Source organism: Branchiostoma lanceolatum, chromosome 17, assembly GCF_035083965.1.
Source record: "Branchiostoma lanceolatum isolate klBraLanc5 chromosome 17, klBraLanc5.hap2, whole genome shotgun sequence".
Lineage (NCBI taxonomy): Eukaryota > Metazoa > Chordata > Leptocardii > Amphioxiformes > Branchiostomatidae > Branchiostoma > Branchiostoma lanceolatum.
In genome coordinates this window covers 3,880,896-3,898,557 of record NC_089738.1, presented here as the reverse complement: position 1 = coordinate 3,898,557, position 17,662 = coordinate 3,880,896, and the positions used below count along the sequence as shown (strand labels likewise).

The following is a 17,662-nucleotide window of genomic DNA, read 5'->3' as shown; positions in this document are numbered from 1 at the left end:
TTTTGAAAAAGTCAACTTATTTAGTCATTTCTATACATGATTAGTTCAAACAACACTATCACAATGTATAGCGACGTCCATCATGCAAAAATACGACGTCGTTGTGATGTGAGAACTCACTAAAAATCGTCGCCAGGGTTTTTGTAGGCTCGCGAAACTAAGGGGATCATCGTACGGCGCGTTTCGGCGCGTTTTTAAAATGCTCAAAGTATGAAGCTAAATATTACGCAAATGTGCTAAATAGTGTTAGTAAATGTCACTACCATAAAGATTTCAGCTTCTTTATTTCCATATTTTGGGCCGAATATTGCTTTGGTTGCCTTTAAATGCTAACTTGTTTGGCGGGCCATGTTGACGACCAACAGCTACTGATGTTCAGCGCGCCCAGGCCAGACGTACGTTGCTAACGGCGGGGTCAAGGACGCGACCAGGGCTCGGAACGTCCCATTTTCAAAACGGGTGAAGTCTGTACTACAAGAAATCCCCCTTTGTCACCTCCAAATTCTTGATATGAGAAAAGTTCTTCAATATTCCTTCCACACGAAACATACAGTGACGGGTTGTACGTTATGATCCTACTTTCGATCGATTGAGAGGTCATCGTAATATGTGCCTGCAAAATAAAACCACTCAAGTGGACAGTGGTTTCATTGTCGCCAAATCCTGAACCCTTAGATGGTATGTTTTCTATGCTAACCAGCCAAATAATAGTTTATCAAGACCCGATAGTTCTGTACACGACAGTTCCACATGTTTCTCGGTTCGTTAGTTCACTGAGAGACACCGAGCAGGATGCACATGTTGACCAGGTCACTCTCACTTCAATGACCACTCGCTGCCTGTATTTGTTTTTCGCAGACCGACGCCACACGATGGATAACTGATTAGCTAATCAGTCATAATTAGGGGCACGACTGTGTCCCATCGGGCGGGCAATCCAGTCTGCTCCGCCCCCACCATTACCGCGGTGTACCCCCGTGTTGTCACAGCCTAATCTAACGTTACAAGGCAAGCAGATACATCGCGGTCGGGGTTAGTTATTTTTGCTGGTCTTTTGCTGCCATTTCTGCGTCTCTACCACTCTCGCTAATGGTGAACGCTTTAATAAGAGATTAGAAACGAAGAAAATACTACAGAAGACCAGACCTAAACCGATTCATCTTCTAGGAGATTAGTCTTAGCCAACATAAAGTTAGGACAAAACAGCAAAGAGAAAAGGCACCAGTTTCGCAGTGCCTGAAACAAACTACTAGTACTAGTAACGTTATATTGCATCAACCAACGCATCTTCTTAAACATACAACACATTGCTTGCCCACCAATTTTATTGTTGATTAATTTTGTTTTGTGCTTTCATTTCATCAAAATACTATTAACGTTACAGTATTCTGTTAATTTTAACTATCACAGCAGAAGAGCTTGAGATCTTAAAGCGTTTCGATTTTACGTTGTAAGTAAAACGCGTTCAAATTTATTGCATTCCATGTGCCCTTGCTTGTACGAGCGTCTGGCGGTCAAAGGGCAAGTCTGTATACGTGCGGCTCTGTTCCCTCCGCCCTCCCCATATCTGCTACACCTTCTGTACATCAAACAGCCTTGAACTTAAGAGGATGGACTGAAGAAACGAAGCACGGAGGGTTTCTGAGCGGCGATCGCGCTGAGGGTGCAGCTGATTTTTTTTCGATCTGTGTTGAAAGACTGTTAGAAGAAAGAAACCTTTGCAAAATCACTTTGAGGGAAACCTCAGACTTGTGTTTTTGATACGAGATCAAATTGTAAAAGAAAGGGAAAATGAGTGTATATAAAAACAAGGGCATGTCCCCGATTGTAGCGCGGGAGTAGTTGGACGTACGCCGAGGTAGGCTGAAGTTTTTCCCGCCTACAGGAGAAGCCCAGGAGCCCGGTACATCTGCACGACTGGCTCGATCGCGATCGTGTTTTTCCCAAGGTTACTGTTTGAAGTTGAACGTGAACCATGAACCTGACGTTACCTCTGACACCCGCCTGCCGGACTAGTGCGCATGGTCAGGAGTGATCGTGCCGCCGCCCGGTCCTACACGCCTCTCCCGCCGCCTCAGACAGACCACGGACACCCCTGGGGGACACAGCCGTGCACCACTGCCGTCTACAGCCCTAAGGTAAGCTACCACCTCTCTCTTTAACATGTTCCACCGCCATGGCGTGTCCTGGTTAAGGCAACAGCAGACACGGAGTATCGGGTGACAGTGGGGGAAAGTGAAAGTGAACGTGACCGTGGGGGAGTGTCCGTTACCCTCACGGGGAGGTGTCCGCTCTCCCCCCAGCCTACATCTAGGGACACCTGGCGTGAGAGAGCGAAGCAATGGCGGCTGGAGTAGCTAGCTATATCCCGGAGTGGAAGCTAGGTGTGTTTTAGTTTTAACGATCGGTCTGTACGCATAGGCGAACCAAGGCGATGGTGAAAGTGTTAGGCAAGACAGCGGCGCCCAGACACAGACCCAGACAAACCCTGATTTGCATAATCAAACGTACTGCGTCTCTTAGGTCTTACATTTCTTATTGGGGTACATCTACTCCAGAGGCAAAGCGTTCTAAGTCTTAAAAAACACTAGAAAAACACATCTGACTACCTTCTATTTTTGTAAACAGCACCCAACTATGACTTATATAATAACTGACAGATATTTTCCCTGTTATGATCAAACCTTACATGGAGAGATATTCACTTAAAGGTTTAAAGAGATAACATAATTCTTAATGTCTTTACCGTAAAATTTAGGATTGAGCCTGTAACTTTGGTATATTTGCTATTTTGTTTCCTGGTTCGAACTCAGCCAGGTCTTGAAGTGGCGGAGCAAATGTTTACATTTGATGATAGAAATGTAGAAACTCAGTGTTAGTTTTGATTGAAATGTAGTGGGCTGCAAAAATGTCATCTTGAATCAATAGATGTCAGAAAGATTTGAAACAGAAATTATATACGTGTCAGCATTTTTTGCCCGGAGTTCATCATATAGAATAAAGTGGAAGATAAGTAAAAGCATTTGGTATTTTATAATTTTCTAATAATGGTGTTACAACATTATTTCAAAGAACTGAATGGCCTGCGATAAGTAGACAATAGAAGGATGTAATGTTTAAAAATTTGGTAGCAATCAAAAGTAAAACTCTAAAATTTAATGTTTATTGTTTATTTTACACATGGCAGGCAAATACAATAACTGAAAAAATGATGACAATACAGCACAAGGGAGACAAGAAGTTTGAAAGCTTAAATTGAATCAACGTTATATAACATTATCAAAATTAGACAGGATCATAGTTAGAAATATGACACTGATGAATTTTAAAATCATAACTCTACTTTGTTCTCTCTTTTAATTCTTCCTCATCATACAAATCCATACATTGCACACGGCCAGACTGTAAACAGGAATATGTTACCACGGCAACCTGTTACCATGGCAACTTGTAACTACATATGTCATAGTGTCACCCAGTAGACCACTGGCATTTTGATCTGATTTATCTGTAATGCATTCACATCTAAAATACATTTGTGATGAAAGCAGTTTTGTACTTGTAATGAAAAATTATTCATAATCAGAATGAGTGCTATGTCATCGGTATGTGACCCTGTCCTATCATATAAGATAAATACATTGTTTCCTACAAATATTCATGGCTTTACTCAAAGCTGTTATTCATTCAGATCATCCTCTGTCCTGCACCCATGCAGGTCAAGTGGTAAAATCAGGCAGGCATGAAATTATCTGCGTTAGACAACCTCACAGAGATAAGACCTGTCTGCATGGACAGGTGTCCCTTGGTGGAACTTACCACGGGTTATACCATTTGTAGGGAGGGACAACACAAAAATATTCTAACTCTCTTTCTCCTCATTTCCTTTTGTGCACATTTACATAATATTGAATATCTCGCCACCGTTTTAATCTGTTTTCACAGGCAGAGCTTTCTATTAACACCAAATGCCAGGAAGTGGTCTTCACATTTTGAACTAGACTTGCCCAAAGGTGTTTCTGTCTGTGTTGTGAGAATTTATTGATTATTCATGGCTTTGATGATCTGAAAGCACAAAGGTGTCTCGTCAGACTCTTGTAATAAAAGTTTTGTGCCCTATAAACAAATATTCAATGCATTTGTGATAGATTTGAGCACAGGGAACAATTGCATTAACCTACATGTAACTTCTGCTGTGAAAATGGGGACTTAACCTTTAGCGAAGTAACCGTTTGACAACCCATTCTCTATTGGTTACAGAATTAGGCAGCAGGGAGAAGGTTAATATGTGTCGTGAAAGACTGGATAGGGAAACTTTCATTATAGACAACAATGGCATCACCTAGAAACAGGATGACTGAACTGAACTGCTTCGAAAAAATCATATTGTATGAGTGATGACATTTGCTACTAGAACTCGAAAAATCATTGAAGTACTGATTTTGATGTATTGTGCAGTAGAATGAAAATAGGGGTGGATTGCGAGTAGACAGGCTGGAGTATAAATCATATGAAAATGGATTAAAATTGTCTTGAATTCTACAGGTTTATGAAATAAATCTTGGAGTGTGGGTGTGATAGTCTTATAATCTGTAATTCTAATAATGAAGTTGTTCATTCATTTCAAAAAAGCTGAACTATATTCAATATATTCGTTATCTTCACATGATGTACTGTAAATGCATTTAACTTCGCCTGGATTTTATTTCGCGCCAAGGCGAAAATGTAGTGTTCGCGGTGGTTTCAATTTTGCGGCAGCACTATAGTCACATACTGCTACAGCTTTGGACAAAAATATTCCCGGTGGTTTTAAGTTCGCGGTGAAACAGTCGCCGCGAAAATCACAACATAAAACGACGGCGAATATTTCTGCATTTACAGTAATCACAAGCTGTTTCATTTTGGGACAGACATTGATTAAGCAACAAGTGGGGCCTTAGGCTACTGTAACAGTAAAATAATCTTCAGAATATACCAATAAACCATTCATACATGAGATGTATGATATGCTCCAGTTATGTCATAATTGATACATCTAGTCAGGATAAAAATGATACTTGCTGAGAACAGTTTTGTATTCATGACATTAGATAACCCCCAGACAACAATGCAGCGATAGTTCAGTGTAATATTTCCTGTAGGGGCAGTGATAATGCTACGATAACCCATAATTGGGGACCCCTCTAGACTGTAATGGCATACTGACCCCAGCGGGGACACTTTGGTAGATGATGGGATATCCCAAATGGCCTAGAGGGTCAGTCATTCATCTTGATTGGCCTACAATTGTGGATACCCTATAGGGACAGAACTGGAAATGTAACTGACAGGAGGGTGTGGTAAGAGGTTCTGAAAAACACTTTTAAGTGTTTTTTAAAAAGAAACATTGGAATCAAAGAAAAGTTCCTTTCCTGCTCTTCGTGCAGGCTTAGAAAAAATTATAATGTCATACAAATATGATATACTTCATTTTCATATAATACAAGCCCCCTCATTACATGATAAATGCCAATTCTTATAACAAGCAGGCCATGTATGATAGGAGTTGCAGTTTTGATATATCGCTGGATAAGATTTTTAACTGGAAAAATGACACATTTTCCCAGAAGCTCAGCTTTTATGAGGTGATGCATATTCAAAATCAATACCCTGCAAATGTAGCATTGTCTCCTAGGAAGAGGTGTGAAAATATATCTCATGACTGAATATGTATGCTGCCTTTTAATCATTATTGCCACCAGAGAGGATATGCATGGGGGGATCCTGGTAACTATTAATAGTAAATCTAGGAGGACCATTAACGCTTAACGGTAATTCACACCTGACTTGGCTGTTAAGTACACTAGGGGCATAATTTTGGAATTTCTAACTCTCTGAAATACTACTGTAAATCACTTTAATATAGTGGCAGGATAATATAGCAGTTGGAGGAAATGGAGTGGGTCACGGCACTTAATTTTAACGGTGAAAACAAACATTACTGTCTCAAATATTAGTGATCAAATATTTATGATGATGAAATTTTAGCTGTTGACTAGTGACCATTAAATCAGCTAAAATTAAGTTACAGTTAAGAAATGAAGAATTACAGTATTTCTATATTTCAAGAGCCGATTTTAAACACAAACACTATATACATTTACGTCATTTTCATGCAACATTTTTCAGAATTTTTGACAAAAATGTGTTGCACACCCCTAGTCGCAATTGAAGGCGTCCATAGCAAAAAAATGGATATCCCAAGACGCCAAAACCCAGTCTGTCAGGAACACTGCTTGTAATAAAGGTCAGAAATCTCTATTTTCTTCAGACGATGCTGACTTCAGGGCGCAGTGACCTGAAACAGCCCCTAGAAAATCCATTTGCACAATGATGGAGTATGCTAGAATAGAAACCTTCAAGCAGAGTGGATTGGGAACACACATGTAGCTTTGCTGTGGAGATGATTATCTATAACCAGTTGATCTTGAAGGAGCAATGATAAATTATGGTTAGAGTCTGTAGGATTTTTGTCCAATTTGGTTGCAAATTCCTTTTGCTCAAGTTTGATAAATACTATGTGAAAAGGCTTTTAGATAAAGAAAAAAGCTTGCTGAACACAGCTTCCTGAGACTATAGAAATACAAATCGTCACGTAACATTTGACTTGTATTAAGTTTGCGCTGTTTTAAGTTCGCGGTAGAGAGAAAATGGAGTGTTCTCCATGGTTTTAAGTTCGCATCTACAATAGCTCTAGACAAGGGGGTAAGAGGGCAAAAAATTTCTTAGTGGTTTTAAGTTCATATCGAAGAGTTTACCGTGAAAATTTCAAACATAAAACCACCACGAACATTTCTGCATTTACAGTTAGCAGAGTAACCCTTTTTCACATCCAAGCGGCAGTGAAGGCATTTTATCTATCATGATATTTATTACTCAGAAAACTTCATAATTCCTTGTCTGGCTTGTGCTCAAACTTCCCAGACAGTTTTGAGAGCACATTATCGGGTCCACACTGATTTGGAAGAAGGCCAGGAGCACAGTCTAGGTTGTAAAGACACAAGTCCCCAGGTAACATTTCATTGGCAAACACTTAACTACCTGGTGAAGGGCTTTTGAAATGTATAGTGTTGCAGATCAATCAATCTTTCGGCCACATCAATTCAACTTCTTGGTTGTCAGATTTGCTGATTGATTTAGGATACGAATCAACCCCACAATTCCCATATTTTGTCACCATGCAAAAGTTGAAGAAAATCCTTGTCTACTACCTAGTTATATGTACCTTTGCCACGAAGGTTATGTTTTTGGTAGCATTCGTGTGTGTGTGTGTGTGTTTGTCTGTCTGTCAGCATGATAACTCATGAAGGCCTACATGGATTGTCTGAAATTTGGTAGGTGGGTAGATCTTGATGAGTCCTTGACATCTTTAGATTTTGGGCCCTTTACTAGCGGCTTGTTATGGTACTGCAGCAGAATTTGCGGTATTTTGTATCTTTTTGTTGAAGTTTTTCTATTGGTCGAAAGTTGAAAATTCGTTAGAAACATGAAATATTATCCAGTTAGGTACATAGATGTTGACTTTGTAGCATTTATGTATATCTTTAATGTTAATTTGCCCGTATGCTTCACTAATTTCCTGCAATAAAGTGAACCGATAAAATTGTAGTTGCCTTTAACTGAAGAGAAATGTGACTTGGAATCAGATGATACTGAGTGTGAACAGGTTTAGAATAATTAATGCCAGTATATCATACAACAGATACATATCAAGCAACTGCTTTGAATATGCAAATCAAATCAACTGTTATTTGAGCAGCTATATTACCTGGAGCTCTTCAGTAGAGTTTTTAGGCAATATTCAGTTTTTTTTCCTTTCCTCTATCTTACATTGCATATATATATAGTCCCTTGAGTCCCCTGTAATGTTATGTTGGATTGTAATAATCTAGTGCGGATTACTGCAATATGTTTTATCAGTCCTGCTGTTATTACAGATTATAGAATATAATAGTCTCCCTACGGGGGCTTGTTTACTTTCTAATGGCTGTCTAAGGTTATGAGAGGTAATCTTCTTAACCTTTAGTCTGCTAAGGACACACCCTGAAAAGTAATCTATATGTAGCTTGTTGAAGAACACTGCTAGACCAAAGAAGTACAAATCTTTGTGATTCATTTTGAGATACATTGGATCTGTAAGCAAATGTTGAATGCTGTTAGAATGATGGAAACCCAATATATAGAATCTGATTTGATGTTGCCCATGACAGTTATTGCTACGGCATCTCTATTTTCTTCTTGAACTTGGCAAAGATACAAGATATTTTCTCATGCAAGATGTTATAAAACTTCACAATATCATCAGAATGTCATATATCCATGACCACACCCATTCAGCACTTCCAGCTTCTAATATTGGAGTCGGTATATTGAGATAAGTGCTTCTACCCTCTTTGGTTTAAGATAACTTCAGAAACTTAAGAACACAATCGATCAAATCAAACATCAGAAAACATTGAATTTGATAGTATTATGTGAATTATGTTGATGATAATGATGTTGCTTTCATTTGCTTATAGGAGTTAGTAAGCCATAACTATAGAGTTATCATTATAGTTACTTTAAATTAACCCTCCATCCATCCACCAGTCCCATAGTCCATGTCGCGACACCTAATATTCAACACAGGTCTGGGAGAAGTTAGGATTTTAGAGATCCAAAAATTGGGGGTGGCACTATGGATTAACAATTACCCGGTAGCTTTGCATGTCAATCAGTTTTCATGCTGTCCCAGTGTCTGGTATGAGGAAAAGACAACAGTCGCAGTGTGTATGAGGGGGAACACATGACATTGTACATGTGTACTATGTAATTACTAGAGAAACTGGGTGTTCTCTTGGTTGTCCCCTGCAAAAGGAGGGCGTATAATTTCTTTGTTTTTTCAGTGAAGGGCATCCAGAAGACGCCTTGACGCCCTGCTAGCTAATAGCCTTTCTGATGAGAATGTATTACTTATAAAGTCTGCCAGCCCCGTGCAGGAAAGACGTATGAAGTCATTAGTCTGTCTCCGCGACTTCTCTTTGATGAAAGAAGAATCCATCATTTTTTTAAGTTTCCAGTCTATGAATTTTTCATCCCACCTCCGTGGCACCGTGCAGCTAGTTTATCTTGGCCCGTGGCCCCTGCGTGTGTCTGCAGACCTTTGATTTGATTTCTTCAGTATTCCTGGAGTGTTTCGCTTCCACTCCATCACCAGCGTTATTGCCCCAGTCGTAATCCCCGCTGTGCAGCCAGCAGATCAATGTCTGATTTCTTTATAAGCGGTAATTGACGATATTTCAAAGGGCGCCTGCCACTGTATAACTTCAGTAAGGTGAGGGTGGTAAAACGTAAGTATGCATACATCACGACGCAGAAAGTGGTAGAAATGAGGGACAGGTTATATGGAAGGGAAGAGAAATAGGACTCACGCCAATTATTTGAAGATTGACTAGATTGATCTTTTTGTAAAGAAAGAGGATTTAGCTCTTTTTGACAATCAACAAAAGTGAGTGAAAACAAAGTTCACTTGTCCCTTAGCTCAAATCATCAAGCTTGTTCAAAAAGAAAATGAAAGATGCTGTAAATGCAGAAATGTTCACGGTGGTTTCATGTTTGCTGTTTTTGCGGCAACCGTTTCACCACAAAGTTAAACCCACCGCGAACATTTGTGTCCAATACTGTAGCAGTGTGTGACTATAGCACTGCCGCGAACTTAAATCCACTGCAAACACTCAATTTACCCCTTAGTATGAAGTAAAAACCATGCGAACTTAAATGCATCTACAGTATATGGAAGGGAATCATTTGAAGATTGATTAGATTGATCTTTTTGTTAAGAACGAGGATTAGCTCTTTTTAAACAACAAAAGTGAGTGACAACAAAGTTCACTTGTCTCTCAGCTCATAATTATCAAGTTTGTACATTAAAAGAATGACAGATTTTCACTATGACTCCCATCAAAGATCAAAAAATAAATTTTTCTAGTCCATTCAAAACTTGCAGGCATTTTTTCATCAATTTTACATTCTACTACTGTTTCTATAACTTGGCACAGCTTTAACAAGGCTCCCATCAAAAATGAGTTGTGTGATAGAGTCTACACGTACATATATCTTCAAGAGAGGCACATTTGTCATAGTCAGCAGTATGTCTGATAGGACTCGATCACTTCAGATCTCTCTCTTCACTGTCTGCATACTTATATGTAACATCCAATATCATCTGATTGTATCTGCAGGTTAGTAAGATTGGAAATTTCCTGCCAAGATAGCATTCATGGAAAACTTTCGTCTTGTTGTATAATTGTTGACTATTAATGATGAAGGAAACTTTTTTTGGTAAGGTGAGGGTTGAGTCTCAGCAGTACATGTATGTGTGCTTGCAAAATCTTAGAGTCAAATTCCTCAGGTGGTCAGATAGCTACTTGATGTCCCATCTTGATGGGTATTGCTGCCCATCTATCTCTGAGTCAGTTATTCTCACTTGCTACATGCCTGGAAGCTAGTTGTCTACATCCTTAGGCCACACCAATTTAATTTCTTGATTAACGGTGTTTTTTTTTAATTTTAGCAAAAAAACAATGAAAACAGAAGGCTGGGGTGAAAACTTGCAGCTGGCCCTGTTCACTCCCTGAAACTGTGTGCACCAAAGTACAAACTTTCATCTGAGATTCTGTTTTCATGTTGATTTTCCAATCTAACATTTTTTGGAAAATTCCATTAACCAAGAAATTAAAATGGTGTGGCCTTATGGACTTAAAAGCATTTTATTTGTTAAATCCTGATGCGTTTTATTTTTATTCTATTTCATTTAAATGTATGAATAAATAGGGTTACCATGGTTCCTTTTAGTTAGTTGAGTACTAACTGGTTTCCAAGAGACCCCAAGCTATAAAATCATGATAACAAATCAGGATTACTTTAACAAAAATTTGATGAATCATACATCCACAATAATATAATATAAAGCTGTAGTAACCATCAAACATTGGAGTAATAAATCAAACAAACAACTCAAGATAGCTTCTAGGTCTACATTGAATACAATTGTTGGCAATAGACTATCATAATAGATATTCAACAATTAGTGCAATGATTGATGGTGGATTACTGTCATTAAAATGACAAATGCCCCGCAGCAGACTCAGATCATGAATATACTTATGAGCTGTGAAACCTGAAACTTGGCTCTGGGCTTTCCAATATCTTGTTTTCATATCTTTTCTTGAACATCATCTTTGGCTATTTCTTGGCTGAATAGGTTGGGCAGCAAGCTGTGAAATTTCACGATCTTTGGCAAAAATCCAGGAAATGTAGGATAGTAGTAAGCTGGAGTACCAATCCTTTGACGAACTATTAGGAATCATTTTCAAACTACTTCAGAATCAATTCTTTAGACTGAAATTTAATTCACAGTGACATAAACAAGGTAAACAGATTACCAATCTCCGAAAACCCTTTGATAGCCCCAAAATTTTCATACCAATACATACATAATGTAAAATTCATAACTTCAATGCATAACAGTGCAGTGACAGAGTGGGAAAACCCACAACAATTCCAGAAATGCCCTGGAGAAATCCTTCTATTGAATTAGCCTCATACTGCAGACCAGAATAGATCTGGAAAACCCATTTACTCATGTGTGCCCTCTACATTCAGATTCAGATTCAGTTTGATGGTTTGATGTTCAAATCCTCTCTGTCTACACAGAGAACAGATCAAACCAGTCTAATGAAAGAGCGGAGTTTTGGCAGCCCCCAGTTTTCTCCCAGCCCCGTCCCTGACACATTGAAATGCACACTTAGCGACGGCCTACTTGAGTGGTCACATGACTGGGCCTGCAGACGGCTGGATCATCATTCTGTCTGATGGCTTTTGTGTCTGACAGGTGGAGCCGCACGTGAGGCGAGGCGGCCGCCGGCACAGGGCTGAAACAATAAACCACAAATTTACTGGAATAGTCCATGAAAAGAAGCACAGGCACAATGCTATTCAAGGCTGTAGATTGGAGATTGTTTCTGGTGATAGAATCACAAGTAATATAGCAACCAAAATGACATTGGATTTTAGTGAAGCGAGGAACACAATATGAAATAAGCCTTACATCAATCTCAAGTCCATCATACTACTGATACAAAATTCAGGTGAATTCTTATAATGCACTGAGAAATACAGGAAATAGAACTGACAATGCTACAAAATTTGCTTGAATTCTTGATTAATGATAAATCACAAAATCCATGCAACATTCAGTCAGTTATGAAATAAAGCCTAAAATGTATTGCTAGGAGATTGTTTGAATTAGGTAGAATTTCCAACCACCTTTTAATTCCTGGATCTGATCATTCATTATCATATTATGTAAATTATGATAATTCCTGGAATCATTGAATCTACAATGCAATAATTTAAAAGGAAATAACATTTTATTGCTCCATGAGGTTAAGGCCACACCATTTTAATTTCTTGGTTAACAGAATCTTTAAAAAAATGCTAGATTGGAAAATCAACAGGAAAACAGAATCTCAGAGGAAAGTTAAAACTTTGTACTTTGGTGCACACAGTTTCAGGGAGTGAACAGGGTCAGGTGCAAGATTTTACCCCAGCCTTCTGTTTTCATTATTTTTTTTGCTAATTTTTTTCTTCAAAAATCTGTTAACCAAGAAATTAAATTGGTGTGGCCTAAACAGCAGATAAATTGTAGTTCCATATACTTGCATAAGAATTCCATTACCATTTGGTTATTCATTACTTTCTATAAACTACATAACTCACAAGGAAACTTGTTACACAAATCATGACAACTGATCCTCAAACATAGTTTTCTATACATGTAAATGCATAATATGATAATTTATCAACTTACATAGTTACACAGTCATGCATATGCTCTGTATTATTAACAGGCTAATTTTTACCTACAATTGTTTAGGCCAGAAGAAGACCTTGTAATCTTTGATAATATTTTAGTATTGAAATATTGAAGATGACACACTTGACAAAGAGAATTATGTACAATGTAGATCACATTAACGAGAAGGAATTATGACATTTGCTGGAGAGAATGTTTTGTTTGTTATGCTGTATTTTGTAGACATATAAGAAAAGGCGAGTGACAGTCTATCGTGTGAGCTCTGCCTTAATATTGTGACAAGTGTTGTAGAAGTAATGTCATGGGCTGGATCTGTATGCCCCTCATGTTTAAATTATTCATCCCCTTCTGAGTTGGTTAGTCTTGCCGTCCTATCGTGCCAGGCAGGATTTATCCTCGCGGATCGCCTTTGATCTGTCCGTTTTTGTGGAAAATTTACTCAGTTCTCAGTTCACACATCCAGGCTTGTAACCAATATGCCCCAACACCTGTACGCTACCTTTTTCAAGTTGGTCAAAAGTCCTTCCCGCATCATATGATGGCTCATAGGGAGGCACCTACCTCCATTCCAATAGCCATTTGTGCAATCACTACAGCGGTAGGCTTGTCCACTGGTATAGTGGAGTGTGTTCAGCTACCATATTCATTCTCTAAAGCCGAGTGATAAGCAGAAAAAGCAGTGACTGTGTACAATTTTTTAAGTTTTTGGTGTCACTAGGCCAGTGATCGGATTGAACTCACGACCTACTTTACCTACATTACCTTCATGGTCTTAGACAAAGCAGAACAATCTAGGAATCAAAATTTCAGGTCCAACTAGACTTTTTGATTTATAAAGGATAACATAACGTTATCATATCAGTAAGTCTAAGGATTTGACTGCTTGTGAAATGATAACTGCATATTGCATGAAAATAGGATGAGGAAAATGATATTTTTAATATAAATGCTAATTGCAAATCTTGGAGAAAGAATAGAAATATTAAAATAGAAATAAATAAAACTATATAAGGCATTAACATTCAGAGATAAGCTGTCATGCATCTGCTTAGAAATTCAACACTAGATAATATCACAGAGGCTGATCGAAATGATATTGTCGCACTAAACATGATAAACTGAAAATATCTTGGATATTTTTTTCGTATTTTCTTCAACGAACTCGCTCAGTGCAAGGCCATTGAAGCACTGAACTAATTGGTACTGTAGCAGCATCTCCTCACCCTAGGTCAGAAACATCAATGCTCGAGACAAGCATGACTTCACTGACCCATTAGGAGAAGCAGGGGTTACGAAGGCTGCTCGGGAAATTCCCTACCCCATTTTGGCTGGAATGTTTTGATCCACTCACATCGGGGCATGCTCCTACTCTTTTTCGAAAGATGTGGTGGGTTCTTTTGCGTGCTCAAGGTGTGACTCTCCTCAAACACCTTGTCTAGTGATTATGAGTTGTTGATATGTAACAAAACTCCTCTTGGAAACTATGATAGCTCCATCATTTTTTTGGTCTCTTTCCAAGGAAAACAAAGATTTGCTAAGTAATCTTTGGCACGTAAACCACTTCAACATTGAAGATGTCCCAGAACAGCGCTTAAGTTCTGCTTTGTGAGCTAAATCACCTTCTATATTCAGATTGTCTCCAAGGCAGGGCTGTCTCTAGTTTTTTTCCTGTCCCATTCATTGTTTGCCAGCCCACATTGTTAATTTTCCTTGTTAAATTCTAAGGTTACGAAAATATATTGTCATCAATTTCATGTCATGAAGCTCAGATTTTTTGTACGAATGGGGTGAAATTTTTCTGTCCCAACATGCAAATTTTCATCCCAGGATGGAGGGACAGGTCCTGGAGACAGCCCTGCTTAAAGGTGTTTCTTCCTGAAGTTTTGGTGTGACAGGAAGTTTATAATAGGTCTCTTGCTTTTTTGGTACCAATACCCCCGAGTCCATTGTCATTATAAATGCCCCTTTCTTGTGTAAGTGTGCTAAGTTGTTCTGACAGAACCTGTTCCTTCGGGCTGTTACTGCCTGATTATTCCTGTCTCGTTCCTGCAGGTCACGACAATATTGGCGCCACTGGGGCGGCTTCCACTGGTGGGAAAGAATACAGACTGTTCCATTTGAAAAGGGGTGTGTGTGTTATTTTGCAAATATCCCTAGTGCCTAAGCCCCTAACATGTGATGAATTTCCTTGATTTAAATTTGTCCAACAGGTTACAAGTCTCATGTTGCCAAACTGCTTTGATCTGGGATTGCCACATCTTCATATCAAAGGAATATTAATAAATGGTGCTTGATTTCCCAAAACTCAAATATTAGGCTATGCCTTTTGTTAGAGAAGTGTTTTACCAAGAGTTGTTTTGAAAAAAGGTATGATGAATGTGCCTGATTATTTTTTTTTTCTGTCCTGTCAGAAATGTTTCAAGTTTTGAGATTGAAATGTAGATATGTGCATATTATCATGTATTTGCACTGTCATTTCCATTAATGTGGTTTATACATTCACATTCTTTATAATCCATACGGGTAAGATATGCCCAGCACAGGCAGGCTAAAAGGACGTGCCTCAAGACTATACATCATCATCATAATCATGTACATGATTTAACACTACCACTACTGTAACACTAACTGTTCTCCTTTTTTCTATTTCCTACAATATGTGATTCATGATTTTTTTAGCTTGCAGAGTTGTAACTTTTTCATGCCAAGTAACAGGTATTTTTCTGCTACGTGTACTTTTTGTATGGTATGCAAAATTTTGGAAGTCGGACACTTCAGCCACCGTTGCCAATTCAACCCATGGCTTAAATCAGACCAACTCGGCCCAACACCGTAACCCTAACTCTTAAACCCTGGCCGAGTTGACCAGGGTGTTGGGCCGAGTTGACCAGGGTGTTGGGCCGAGTTGACCAGGGTGTTGGGCCGAGTTGACCAGGGTGTTGGCCCGAGTTGACCAGGGTGTTGGGCTGAGTTGACCAGGGTGTTGGGCTGAGTTGACCAGGGTGTTGGGCCGAGTTGACCAGGGTGTTGGGCTGAGTTGACCAGGGTGTTGGGCTGAGTTGACCAGGGTGTTGGGCTGAGTTGACCAGGGTGTTGGGCCGAGTTGACCAGGGTGTTGGCCCGAGTTGACCAGGATGGAATTATTGGGCCAATAATAGGACTGGGCAGAGTAATTAAAGGACTGAATCCGAAAATGTTTCTGGCAAATTATAGTCCTGATCATGAGTACATAATGCACTGTGAGGATACTGTAATAAGAATTTGCCAAAAATAGTTACTCAAGCAACTGGATAAGATTCTGAAACAGTCAAAATCATGACTGTTTCAAAATCATGACTGTTTCAATATCATGACTGTATCAAAATCATGACTGTTTCAAAATCATGACTGTTTCAAAATCATGACTGTTTCAATATCATGACTGTTTCAATATCATGACTGTATCAAAAGCATGACTGTATCAAAAGCATGACTGTTTCAAAATCATGACTGTTTCAAAATCATGACTGTTTCAATATCATGACTGTATCAAAATCATGACTGTATCAAAATCATGACTGTTTCAAAATCATGACTGTTTCAAAATCATGACTGTTTCAAAATCATGACTGTATCAAAATCATGACTGTATCAAAAGCATGACTGTATCAAAATCATGACTGTTTCAATATCATGACTGTATCAAAATCATGATTGTATCAAAATCATGACTTTCAAAATCATGACTGTTTCAAAATCATGACTGTTTCAAAATCATGACTTTCAAAATCATGACTGTATCAAAATCATGACTGTATCAAAAGCATGACTGTATCAAAATCATGACTGTTTCAAAATCATGACTGTTTCAATATCATGACTGTTTCAATATCATGACTGTATCAAAAGCATGACTGTATCAAAAGCATGACTGTTTCAAAATCATGACTGTTTCAAAATCATGACTGTTTCAATATCATGACTGTATCAAAATCATGACTGTATCAAAATCATGACTGTTTCAAAATCATGACTGTTTCAAAATCATGACTGTATCAAAATCATGACTGTATCAAAATCATGACTGTTTCAAAATTTTATCCAGTTGCTTGAGTAACTATTTTTGGCATATCTTATTACCTGGATGTCTAACCTTCATCAATGTGATAAAAATTGACGTACAAACAATTGTGATTGCCATCTATGAATTCAGATGTAACAAAATTACTAAAACATTCCCCTTATTCTAGATTTTTCTGATAACAGAGCTGTTACACTGCACAGAAGCATGTAATGGTATTGAGCTATTGAAGTTCGGACTCGCGTTAGAGGTCTACTTAGGACAAATATCAGAACATCTGTTACCTATACCGTAATTACGAATCCAAAGAGCACGGACACGTATTTGATTGTACATTCTAACAGCATCACTATCTGGGACCTTATCTGCCTGCAGCATAATTTGCAGTTTAAAGGCAGGCCATGTAGTTGAAAGTCACGATCAATATCAACAGATCCATATATCGATGCGGCACGGCGGAGGAGGGTGTTTTGCAATGCTGCCCCTCTGCTGGTCATCTCCAGACCGATCCTCGCTGATCTCTGGACTGACCACTTGAATGCTAACTTTACAGTGTGGGCTGGGTCAGCGTTTTCTACGGCTCAAAGTGTCTTAGTTTACATGACTAATGTACCCACGACTTGATGATAAAGTTAGCCCTTGATGACATAGCAATGACAGAAATTTACACACAAAAAGAAGTCAGTTAGGGAGGTTTTTGGGGGTGA

At 38.7% G+C, this 17,662-nt stretch overlaps 1 protein-coding gene across 1 annotated transcript in view; it reads left to right on the top strand.

The window, feature by feature from the left end:
• The first annotated feature begins 2,006 nt into the window (after nt 1-2,006).
• The window catches only part of LOC136423492 (muscleblind-like protein 1), a 182,509-nt gene continuing 166,853 nt past the window's right edge, over nt 2,007-17,662 (top strand). The window contains exon 1 of the mRNA XM_066411664.1: nt 2,007-2,138. The gene's annotated coding sequence lies outside the window, so the exon portion shown is untranslated. The remainder of the gene's footprint in view (nt 2,139-17,662) is intronic.